This window comes from Cetorhinus maximus, chromosome 9 (genome assembly GCF_964194155.1).
Source record: "Cetorhinus maximus chromosome 9, sCetMax3.hap1.1, whole genome shotgun sequence".
Lineage (NCBI taxonomy): Eukaryota > Metazoa > Chordata > Chondrichthyes > Lamniformes > Cetorhinidae > Cetorhinus > Cetorhinus maximus.
In genome coordinates this window covers 11,944,343-11,957,600 of record NC_135887.1, presented here as the reverse complement: position 1 = coordinate 11,957,600, position 13,258 = coordinate 11,944,343, and the positions used below count along the sequence as shown (strand labels likewise).

General features: G+C 42.5%; 1 long non-coding RNA gene across 1 annotated transcript; it reads right to left on the bottom strand.

Moving 5' to 3' along the window:
- Window positions 1-1,804: 1,804 nt before the first annotated feature.
- On the bottom strand, window positions 1,805-12,817 carry LOC144684156 (uncharacterized). Its single transcript, XR_013577417.1, has 2 exons — window positions 12,633-12,817; window positions 1,805-2,004 (listed from the first exon to the last, which is right to left on the bottom strand). It is a non-coding gene; the product is annotated as an uncharacterized LOC144684156 (long non-coding RNA).
- Window positions 12,818-13,258: the final 441 nt, after the last annotated feature.

Genomic DNA, 13,258 nt, shown 5'->3' with positions numbered 1-13,258 from the left:
CCCACCTCCACCACCTCCTGAAGTCTCCTAGGCTGTTTGTTAATCAGAAGAATACTTTTATTTCTTCTATAATCTTGGATAAGAACTTTTATCCAACAGGTGAAAGAGATATTATTACCACCAGGGCATAATAAGGACAGATTATCAGAGGTTAGATGCTAAATTGTTGTTACACCAACTGGTAACAGATAGGGCTGAGTGTTATGTATTTAATTGTGACTAGTCTGAGATTGAGAAAGGTGAGAGGCAAGCCAGCTCAAATATTGTCACTTGTGCATAAGGTGGTTTCAGTCAGAACCGAAGAACCTAGTAAGAAATATATCCTTGTTCTAAAGGAATTCAGCAAATCAGCACACCAGCAGCCAACGCCTGTATTGAGGAAAGGATAGAGATTGATGTTCATGATGTTGAGATCATGTATGTTCTGAGTGTTATTAATCACACACTTAGGCTTGAGAAAGGTTGTCTGTTACCTTGTCAACAGTCTAAGGAATTACTTTTAAAGTAATCTCCTAAATAGATTGTGGTTACCACTATAGTTAATGCTCAGCGCAAGTTAATGCTCATTTATTGATTTTGTTAACAACTTGCATTTAAATAGTGCCTTTAGTGTAATAAAATGCCCCAAGATACTTCATAGAAATTGTAATCATTCAAATTTTGATGACAGTGTCAAAGAGGAGCAACTAGAACAGGTGACCAAAAGCTTGTTTTTGACCAGAAGCAGCATTTCACTTGCACTTCCCTCAATTTAGTCTACTGCATTCGTTGCTCCCAATGCGGTTTCCTCTACATTGGAGAGACCAAACGCAGACTGGGTGACCACTTTGCAGAACACCTTTGGTCTGTCCGCAAGCATAACCCAGACCTCCCTGTTGCTTGCCATTTCAACACTCCACCCTGCTCTCATGCCCACATGTCCGTCCTTGGCTTGCTGCATTGTTCCAGTGAAGCTCAACGCAAACTGGAGGAATAGCACCTCATCTTCCAACTAGGTACTTTACAGCCTTCCGGACTGAATATTGAGTTCAACAATTTTAGATCATGAACTCTTTCCTCCATCCCCACCCCCTTTCTGATTCTGCCCCCCCCCCTTTTTTTCCAATAATTTATATAGATTTTTCTTTTCCCACCTACTTCCATTGTTTTTAAATGTATTTCCATCCATTGTTTTATCTCTACCTTTTAGTCTTTTTTGATTCCTTCACCCCATCCCACCCCCACTAGGGCTATCTGTATCTTGCTTGTCCTGCTTTCTACCCTTAATTAGCACATTCCTCAGATAATATCACCACCTTCAACACCTCTTTGTCCTTTTGTCTGTGACATCTTTTGGTTATCTCCACCTATCACTGGCCCTCTTTCCAGCTCCACTTGTCCCACCCCCCCTCAAACCAGTTTATATTTCACCTCTCTTCTATTTTTACTTAGTTCTGTTAAAGGGTCATTCGGACTCGAAACGTTAACTGTGCTCCTCTCCGCAGATGCTGCCAGACCTGCTGAGTTTTTCCAGGTATTTTTGTTTTTGTTTTGGATTTCCAGCATCCGCAGTTTTTTGCTTTTATATTTGACCAAAAGTTTGGTTCAATCGGTAAGTTTTAAGCAGTCTTAACAAAAGCAAATTGCATTTTATAAGTAACTCTATCAAGTATTGATTAGCTTCTAAATGGCTATGTCATTTTGATTACATTCAGCAATGTCTATTAAACATTTGTATATCTGAGTTTAAGTTGTAATTTGGACCAATAAATTGTGTTTAGTGCATGTCTCGTCTGTCTTCTGGCTTGATGATTTGGCAAGAAACTCAGCAGCTCGAGGTTTATTTCAATCTAAGCTGGTTCACATGAGACGGTTCAGAAACTCATTCTGGACTGATGCTGGGAGGTGAAGCCCCAGACCCAAACCCCAATCAATTTGTCTGGTTCCTTAGCGTATAGTTGTCAGGATACTGAAACCCAGATTGCTTCCAACAGCCTTTTCTTTCCGATTTTCTCTCCTTCTCTCCTGAAAAGAAGAGAGAACAAGAAGAAATAACTTGCATTTATATCAATCTTTTAGTACTACCCCCCCCCCCCCCCCCCCCCCCCCCCAAGGATGTCCTATTTACAACCAATGAAGTATCCTCACTGCTGCATTATTGGGCAAGGTACTGACTCAGATAGGTGCATTTCTGGATATATTGAACACCTCTAGAATTCCATCCAACCGGGTGTTCTTCATTTGCGAATCTGAACAGATTGCCTGAATTTCATTTTTGTGTTGGAGCTAACAGCCTTAGTACATTAATGCACAGTGTTTATGTTTTACTAGTGACTGAGCATTTGCTGATTTTGTTCAGGTTCCTATAATTCCTTTGGGGTGTAATCTAGTGTCTTGTGACCTGGGCGTCCACAGACCCTTCCCAGAGGGACCACAAAGCAGTCGAGCTGTACCCATGTGAACGGAGGCTGAAGGCGGGCTTGGTGTGCAATGGAAGGTGGGAGCTGAGTTTGGCTGCTTCTTGTGCCATACAGAGTGGCCTGACTATCTCACCTCAGAGCAAGGCACACGAGGGCTGAGAGCAACAGGAAGATTGCTTTTCACAGTTACCAAGGCTGGTGTTGGGCACCAGGTGAGTTCAGACTTGTTTAAGAGAAGGAAGTTCTTTTCTACTTAAGCTCAAAGACCGAGCAGAAATACATGTTTGCCCAGGTATTGTATAGTATTACAATTTAGATGGGGCATCATTGATCACTAATTCATTTAAAGAGGGTCCCTCAAAGAAAAAGGTTTGGGAACCACTGATCTAGTTTAATGGATGTTAATTTTTGAGCCTGTTGTTAAGCTTCTTTGGTTTTTAAGCTCTAATCTAAACAAAATGTAGATCAGCCCACACTACACTAATGACACTAAATTTAAAGGTGATGTTAAGGCACCAGAAAGAGTCAGCACAGATTAAAGCTGTATAGATCTTTGGTCAGACCACACATTCAGTACTGTTTCCAGTTTTGAATTCTGAAACACAAGGGAAATTGTTCGGAGAAGATCCACGAAGGGAATCATAGAATGGTAATAGCACAGAAGGAGGCCTTTTGGCCCTTCACGTCTGTATCAGCTCTCTGCGAGCAACTCAGCCAGTTCCACTCCCCTGCCCTTTCCCCACAGCCTTGCGAATTTTTTCTTTTTAAATAATTATCCAATTCCCATTTGAAAGCCATGATTGAATCTGCCTCCAACACACTGGACTGTGACAAGTTACCTCAGCTGGGGCAGGGTGCACTATAATTGACATTGCTACCCCCAGGCATTCTTGGGCTGCGGGGGCGGGGGGCGGCTGGTGTTGTGGAGGGGGAGAATCAGCCAGGATCCCCTCTTGTTGGCTAGCCAGTGATGCCGTACTGCAAAGTGCACATTTGTGGACTTGATAAGGCTTGATTGTGATGCCTTCATTTTAAACAGCTTGTAATGCCATCACTTAAGGCTGCGCAAGACAAATAGCCAGTCGGACAATGATACTGCAGTGCTGCCATTGCCTGAACGATACCTGAGAACATCAATTAATGCCTGCAAGAGGAAAAGGAGAAAATGCACTGTCTTGTTTGAAAGATAGGAAGAACACCTGTGTGTTATTTTTGTTGCAATAACAGGCAGAACATGTGACAATGTTCTGCCCACATAACAACATGTTTGTACATTGTATGACACGTTGCACCAAAGTCTTTGTGCAAAGACAATGGGCTGGACTTCACGGAGGGGCTGTATTGCTCACTCCAAACCCCAGCCCACCCCCTACCCTTTGCAAGAGTCAGCAGACAGCTGACGCACCTGGAAGAAGCCATAGGCGATAAGGCACGAACGGTGGGCTAAACGCTCAGAGAGTGGGACTTCTGCCCCTCAGTGGGAGGAAGCCCTGCCCTCGAGAGCTGCCGGCCAACCTGACTGGCTGGCAGAGCTAGCAGCTCCATCAGCACCAGAACTCAGTAGTGGGCACTGCTGGGGCCTCCAAGGAGGCCCACTGATGAAGAGGACATGGATCCCGGAGAGAGGTAAATCGGGATATTGGATGGGGAGGGATCAGAGATTCCAGGGAGGGGACCAAGGTGTCGGGTGAGCGGGTTATCATCATGGGGATGTCCCCGATGCGCACAGGGCATCCCCCCCGCCAGCCAAAGGATGTAACCTTTCATTCAAGATCATATACACTTCAGTCAAGGCACCCCCCCAAAAAGATGTAACACTTCCTTCCTGCCTTTTAAGCAGGTTCCTTAAAAAAATGGTCTCATCACTCCCATCCGCATGCCCACGCCAAATGTTTTACAGTGTGGATAGCGTATTATTCTGGTCAATTGGCTGAGGGTAACAATTGATGGTTAGCTGTTTATCTAAAAATGGCGGGCGGGCGAACGATTTCAGCTCCCGCCTACACCTATCGTACAAACATGAACATATAAAATAGGAGCAGAAGTAGGCCATTCGGCCCTCAAGCCTGCTTCGCCATTCGATCATGGCTGATATGTTTGCGTTTCAAATTCCTCATTCCCATCTACCCCCGATTACCTTTGATTCCCTTGCCTAACAAGAATCTATCTACCTCTGCTTTAAAAATATTCAATGACCCCCGTCTCCCCTGAGGCAGAGGGTTCCAAAGTCGCACAACCCTCTGAGAGAAAAAATTTCTCATCTCTGTCCTAAAAGGGCGACCCCTAATTTTAAAACAGTGCCCCCTAGTTCTGGACTCACCCACAAGAGGAAACGTCCTTTCCACATCCACCTCATCAAGATCATTCAGGATCTTATATACTTCAATCAAGTCATCCCTCACTCTTCTAAACTCCAGTAGAAACAAGCCCAGTCTGTCCAACCTTCCCTCATAAGACAACCCGCTCATTCCAGGTATCAATCTAGTAAACTTCCTCTGAACCACCTCCAATGCATTTACATCCTTCCTTGAATAAGGAGACCAAAACCGCACACAATCGTGTTATGGAGGACAGCTTGGGGGTGGGCAGGAAGTGGTGCGTTGCCCAGCCCTCATATTTTACATGCCTAACCCTGCCCAGTGTTGGGGGTGGTGGTGGGGGGCGGGGAGACAATAAAATCCAGCCCATCATCCCTTTAATATAGTCATTTCTCAACTGGTGCATCCATTTCTTTGAACTTATTAATTCCTGCAAACTCATCCCAGTCATCTTGGTCAGAAGTTGGTGAAATTCAGATTGTAGTAATGCGAGTCCCTTCTGACACCAAGCCGTTTGATGTAAGCAGTATAATATCTTTTATAGTATATACTACTACACATTGCAAGTAGGCCATAATTACTGAGCATATCCAGAATAGACACTGGGGAGTTTTACCTGTGTTCCGGCCAACATTTATCCCTCAACCAATTTCCTAAAGCACATTATCTGCTTACTTAATCTGTTGTTGTTGTTGTTGTTTGTGGGAACTTCCCTGTGCACAAATTGGCTGCTGCATTTCTTACTTTATAACAGTGACTACACTTCACATGTGCTTAGTTCATTGTAAAGTGTTTTGGGATGTCCTGAGGTCCTGAAAAGTGCTGGATAAATGCAAGTCTTTTCTTTTCTCTTTAGGACTATGCCTGTTTTGCCATCATTCATCCAGGGATTCAGTAATGCGTTTTCACAGACGGGACGGAGTGCATCACATATGGCAGATGTTCTTAATCTGTCCTTCTTTTAATGTGTTACAAGTGGAGATTGGATGTGCTGTTTCACAGAAGGCTTCCCAGTTATCATTTTTAGAACATTTCTTTCTCAGGCTCTTTTTGCTACATTTGTATTTCCTGAATATGCTAGTTAAGATTGCATGTCTGCAGGAGAACATTTTCCCAAAGCCTGCTCTAATAATGTAACGTATAGGCTCCACCAATGGCTCAGCAAGTTTACAAATGACAGACTAGAAAGGCCCCAGTTATGTCAGCTGATCTCAGCAGGGGTGACAGGAGAGGCAATTGGCCTCAGCTTCTTTGGGTTAGGGAGAGGGGACGATCAGCCACAACTCTTGTTCCTAATTGTAGTTACCCTCCTGGTCGCTTCCTGTTGGAATTATATATGCATGGACAAGAAGTCAAAACAGATGGACCTCAGCCATAATGACCACATCATAGAACAAACAGCCTGCTGAACTTTAATGTCGAAGTCCATAGATGAAGAGAGGTGACTGTTAAAAAGTATTGAGGCTTCCTATGGAATCAGGATTCAACACATTCAGGAGGAGGGGAGTGAAGCTAAAAGTAAAATAATTTTAATAATAATCTAAAAAAGTTTTTTAAAATTAAGATAATTTAAAAAGAAACCACTGTTAAATTTAAAGTTGCTCCTCCTGAATTTTTACAATTTTTTGCCTGGGTTTCAAGATAAGATAACAATTTTTGATAAGTGTGTACATACAACGCAGTGTCAGTCAGTGGATACTTTTCTTATTCCCCTATTCAATAAATTGGAATAAATCCAATTTTAATTAGTACAGTGAATGACATCCGAAGTTAGTGAAAAGGTCATTAAACTGGGTAAACCTTTAAAAGCTATTGCCCATTTCTAATTGCCCTTAAGAAGGTGGTGGGGAACCACTGTCTTGAATACAACTGAGTGACTTGTTAGGTTATTGCAGAGGACAGTTAAGAGTCAACCACAGTTACTGTGGGGATGACAGGTTTCCTCCCCTATAGGACAATAGCGAACAGATAGGTTTTTATGAAAATCCTGTCATGTCATGGTCGCCACTACTGATACTAGCTTTTTATGAAAGATTTATTTAATTCATTCCACTTAAATTCCCCTAGATATCTAATTGCAATTTGAAAAAAAGATTCCAAACAAGCGCAATTGCAGCAAAACGTAAAGGGGAGGGGCCAGTATAATGGGAGGCGATGCATTTGGGAAGAGGAACTTGCAACCCAAATTCAACCACCTTTTAGGTTGCATACTTGTTTTGTGCGTGTCTCTGGGTGCCTATACCTGGGAAATTCAAGGCCACATTATGTCTTCAATACACCCAGAGCATTGTAGAACTCTTTCTCTGAGAAATGAATTTTCGGCTGATGTTACAGACACAACACAGTGGCCTTGAGAGTTTCTGGATATTGAAACACTTTCTGTTATGCATTTTCCATTTCAACTAGTTCATGCATGATCAGGTGAGCTCACAGCATGCTTAAAGACAGTAAAAAGCTCCCATTGCTATGCCACAATAGTGTGCCAATCTCAGAACAGTGGCTCGACCTGCATCTGTCTGACAAGTTTTCCTCGTTCACACCAGCTAGCCACCCTGTGGCTTAACATAGGGTCAGGTTTGGAGCAGTTGATGCCATGTCTTTGTCTGATAGGAACTGCATTGAAATTTTCCAAACTCATTTTCACACAGGACCTTGCAGCCAATACACAAAGGAGATTTTCATCTAATTTGGGATGGATTTGAAACAAAATAAAAACAGAATTACCTGGAAAAACTCAGCAAGTCTGGCAGCATCGGCGGAGAAGAAATCAGTCAACGTTTCGAGCCCTCATGGCCCTTCGGCAGAACTGAAGCATAGTTTCAACAAGGGAGAAATATAAATTGGTTTAAGGTGGGTGGGGGGGAAGAGACACATTGAGGGTGTGGTGTGAGCAGATAATCAAAAGATGTCAGAGACAAAAGGGTCAAAGAGGTGTTGAAGGTGGTGGTCTTTGTCTGAGAAAAGTGCTAATTAAGAATGGAAGACAGGATATTCAAAGTACAGCTCTAGTGGGGGTGGGGTGGAAAGACTAAAGGTTTTAGTTTTAGATTTAAAAATAATGGAAATAGGTGGGGAAAGAAGAATCTATATAAATTATTAAAAATAAAAGGCGGGTGGGGGGGGAAAAAGAAACGGGGTGGGGATGGGGGGAGGGGGAGTTTAAGATCTAAAGTTGTTGAATTCAATATTCAGCCCAGAAGGCTGTAAAGTGCCTAGTCGGAAGATGAGGTGCTGTTCCTCCAGTTTGCGTTGGGCTTCACTGGAACAATGCAGCAAGCCAAGGACAGACATGTGGGCAAGAGAACAGGGTGGAGTGTTAAAATGGCAAGCGACAGGGAGGTTTGGGTCTTTCTTGCGGACAGACCGCAGGTGTTCCGCAAAACGGTCGCCCAGTTTGCGTTTGGTCTCTCCAATGTAGAGGAGACCGCATTGGGAGCAACGAATGCAGTAGACTAAGTTAGGGGAAATGCAAGTGAAATGCTGCTTCACTTGAAAGGAGTGTTTGGATTTGAACTGGCGCGTGAAAGGCCAAAATCTAAACCACATACAATTTGATTCACATATGCCAGACTACCTGGAAATATTTTGTAATGCTTTAGTGTCTATCATATGGATGTATAATTTCAGGCCCTTTCTTTACATTATCATTTTTTTTTTAATCAATGCCCTCATGGCATCCACCACAGAATGATGTACGAATGAAATAATTATTCTATGATTTTTATGCCATAAACTCCAAGCAGTTATTAGGATGGTAACAATGTCAGGGTTCTGCTGACCTCCCTAAATGTCACAAACTTTGCTCCTATGATCTACAATATCATCAGGCTAAATTGCCTTGTTATTCATTGCCATATATCTGTTAATCTATTTATAATCATTTGCTTATTCTTAAGTATTTGTTGTTTCATATAAAAATTTTTTTTAAATCAAGGAAATTTTCTCCCCATATGGCTTAAATGGGTTTACAATTATGTCGGATGACATGAAAAGACCTGTCAAATTATCAGGTTATACCCACTAGATTACAAAGGTATCAATTACAGTATTATCCCTTTCACGTGCCCATGAAATAAAACAAAACAAAGTCTTGCACTTATACAATGCTTTTCATGACCTCGGGCTATCCTTATGTGCTTTACAGCCGATTAAGTAATTTTGTAATGTTTGTCACTGTTGTATTGTAGGAAACACAGTGGCCAATTTGCATACAGCAAGCTCCCACAAACAGCAACATAATGACAAGATTTTCTGTGTTAGTGACGTTGGTTGAAGTATAAATATTCACCAGGGCACTAAGGAGAACTCCCCTGTTCTTTTTCGAATAGTGCTCTGGTGTCATTTATGGCCACCTGAGATGGCTGATGGTTGTGGGGGGTGAGATAGAGAGTGGCAGAAGAATCCATGTAGCATATTGTGATATTCAACCATGATGTGCCAGGTGATTGTGAAATGCACAGTGGCTGCCAGATAACTCGAGTGAACTACAGGACAGCCATCTAATCCACTCAGAATCCACACACATTATACTAAATTTAAATTACACAATTGTTCCTATTTCAAATCCATCACATCATGGCAAAAGAACCAGCATCAAATATTTTGCATTTCAGTCATACACTAGAATTGAAAGCTTCTACAAAACCGTCGTAGGATTTCTTTTCTCAATCAGCTGAGTACCTTTATCCAGTGAGCAACTGACAGCACAGATCAAGAAGTCATACAGGTTTGATCCCAGGTGTTATCTGCTCTCAGGGGTGGGGACGGATGATGGTAGAGTTAGTACAATAGTCTTCAGCATCCCTGAGCTAGAGAGTCAAAACTAAGTCACTATCTGATGGCTGTTCTGGTAAGTAGACATGAATGGACATCAGAGGTAGATAGGATCAGGCTTGACTGATTTAGCTTCACATGGGAGAATGGTCAGAACATGAGTCAATGGACAAATAGCAGAAGGACTGGCCTGATTTTTACAAAACAGATTTAAAGGTAGCTACTCAGACTGGCAAAAGGTGGAAAGTGATGTTTCCGTCAGAGACTGGGTGATGGGTGCTAGGATCGGTGCTGGGTCACTATTATTCTCCATTGACATAAACGATTTGGACTCGGCACTAGGAAATACAATTCCAAAATTTGAGATGGCACCAAATTGTGAATGTAGCTAATACAGAGGAGCACTGTGACAACACTGGGGAAAAACATAAACATACCTTCAGAATTAGTTCATCATTGGCAAATGATGAGTGAGGTGTTACGTTTTTGTAGGAATGAATAAGGAGGCCGCATACTCCTTGGGAAATAAGTCTTTAAATGGGTAAGAGGAACAGAGAGAGGTACACAAATCATTAAAAGATGTAACACAGATTAATATGACCAGTTAAAGATAAAACAAACAAATGACTGGGGTTCATTTCTAGAAGGACAGAGCTGGAATGCAGAAAAGTTCTGTTAAATTTGTACAGAACTTTGATTAGACCACACATGGAATATTATGAAAAGGTCTGGTTTCCATATTATAAAAAGGAGGAGGTGCAAAAAAAATTACTAGAATGATACCAGAACTAGGAACATCGGAGCAGCAGTAGGCCATTCAGCCTGTTGAGCCTGCTCCACTATTCAATAAGATCATGTCTGATCATCTACCTCAATGCCATTTTCCTGCACTATCCACATATCCCTTGATGTCATGAGTATCCAGAAATCTCTTGATTTCTGTCTTGAACATACTCAATGAGCTTCTACAGCCCTCTGGGGTACAGAATTCTAAAGATTCACCACCCTCTGAGTGAAGAAATTTCTCCCCATCTCAGTCTTAAATGGCCTTCCCCTTATTCTGAGACTGTGTCCCCTGGTTCTAGACTCACCAGCCAGGGGAAAACATCTCATCTACATCTACCTTGTCATGGTTTGTAAGAATTCTGTAAGTTTCAATGAGATCACCTCTCATTCTTCGAAACTCTAGAGAATACAGGCCCAGTTTCCTCAATCTCTCCTCATAAGAAAAGCCCACCATCCCAGGAATTAGTTTGGTGAACCTCTATTGCACTGCCTCTATGGCAAGTATATCCTTCCTCAGATAAGCAGATCGAAACTGTACACAATACTCCAGGTGAGATCTCACCAAGGCTCTATCCAATTGCACAAGACATCTTTACTCCTTGCAAATCTCCTTGCAATGAAGGACAACATACCATTTGCCTTCCTAATTGCTAGCTTTTAGTGAGTAATGAACAAGGACACCTAGATCCCTTTGGGCATCAACACTTCCCAACCTCTCATCATTTAAAAAATACTCAGCCTTTCTGTTTTTTTCTACCAAAGTGGATAACTTCACATTTGTTCACATTATATTCCATCTGCCATATTGTTGCCCATTCACTTAGCCTGTCCTTGAAGCCTCCTTGCATCCTCCTCACAACTTACATTCCCACCTTGTTTTACGTCATCAACAAATTTGGAAATATTACATTTGGTCCCCGCATCCAAATCACATATATAGATTGTGAACAGCTGTGGCCCAAGCACTGATCCTTACGGTACCCCACTAGTAACAGCTTGCTATCCTGAGAATGAGCCATTTATTCCTACTCTCTGTTTTCTGTCCATTAACCAATTCTCAGTCCAAACCAGTAGATCACCCCCAATCCCATGCACTCTAATTTTGTTTACTACCTCTTGTGTGGGACCTTCTCAAAAGCCTTCTGAAAATCCAAATACACCACATCCACTGGTTCCCCTTAATCTATGCTACAAGTAATATCCTCAAAAAACTCCAACAGATTTCCCTTTCATAAATCCATGTTGACTCTGTCCAATCATATCATTATTTCCTAAGTGCCTTGTTATCGCATCCTTAGTAATAGATTCTAACATTTTCCCTACCAATGATGTCAAGCTAACAGGCCTGTAGTTGTCCGTTTCCTCTCTCCTTCCCTTCTTAAATACTGGGGTTACATTTTCAACCCCACTATTGAGAGTTTAGGGGTGGGGTTCTTTTCTCTAGAAAAGAGAAGACCAAGGGGTGACATAAGAGGTCATTAAATTTATGAAAGGGTTTGTCAGGGTTGACATAGAGAAGACGTTTCTACTTCTGGGTGAGACCAGAATGAAGAACCATAAACAAAAGATATTCACTATTAAATTCAATAGGGAATTCAGGAGAAATTTATTCACCCACAGAATGGTTAGAACTTGCTACCATAAGGAGTAGTTGGAGGGTATTCATAGCATTGACATGTTTAAGAAAAAGTCAGGGAGAAAAGAACAATATGTTGATTGGGGGTTGTTGAGGAAGGATGACATGTGAAGCATAAACACCTGCACAGAACTACTGGACCCAATGATTTGTTTCTGTCCTGTAAAACCATGTGCTGTATGTAAAAAGGCTGTCAAGATACACTGTCTACGCCCACAGAAGAGGGTGGTTCTCCTCAGTGTCCTGTTCAATATTTATCCTCAACCGGCACAACAGTGAGCACACTCCAAAAGTCCTTCATTGTCTGTGAGGTGTTCCGGCACACCCTGAAATTGTGAAAGGCATTACTGAAACATAGGTATTGAGTTTGGAAGAAGAGTCGAAACGTTAACTCGATTTCCCTCAACACAGATGCTGCCGGACCTTCTGAGCCTTTCCAGCACCTTTGTTTTTATTTCAGATTTCCAGCATCTGCGGCATTTCGCTTTTATTAAATTGAAACATAAGCCTCTTCCTCACCAAAAAAAAAATAATGACCATTTGAGTGAGGCAACAGAAGATGTTTGGTGTGTGTGTGTATGTACTCCAATGCCTTTAAGTCAGAATAGGTGAAAGGGGCGGTGGAATCTTGAATCTATTTCCTCCCCCACCCCCCCATATATAAATTGTTTTCTGGAAGGATAATGAAAGTTACAACACTGGCGAGTTGAATTTCATTACCTCACATTCAAGGGGAGACTGCGATTCAGCTGTTTCAAGTTCCACAAGGCGCCGCTCGCTGCCTCACGTCCAACAAACTGGCATTAACAAAACGATCACACCGTCCCCTCTCTGCAGAGCGCTTTAAACTACAGGAGCGCTGCTGTCACACGTCCACCCTCATCAGCTGATACATGGTTGTCACCAAGTATCATGTGTGTGTGTGTGTGTGTTGGCCCCCTCGCTGAGCGGCGCTTCCTTTCGCTCAGTCGAACGCCAGGCAACACAATAATTGAAGTTAGAGGTGGAAAGGAAGAAGGTCAGTTTAACAATATGTATATATATTAAAAAAAAGAAGTAAAATCACGCCTCAGCACCTTCTCTCCCTGTTGTTGTTGCTATGTCAGTTTCTCTGTGTGTCTGTATGTGTGTCTGTGTGTGTGTGTGTTATAACACTGGAGAGTAAATTTCGTGAGCAGTTTTTTCCCCCCTGATCTCATTGCATTGTGGGCTGAAATAGGATGTGGGAATACTCAGGCAAGGGGAAAATGCACAGGCGGCGAGCGCCGGCTGCTCTCAGCCAATGGACGAGGCAGGCGGCTCAGCCATTGCGGAGGGACGGGGCGGTATTTCAGCAAGGCAGCGAG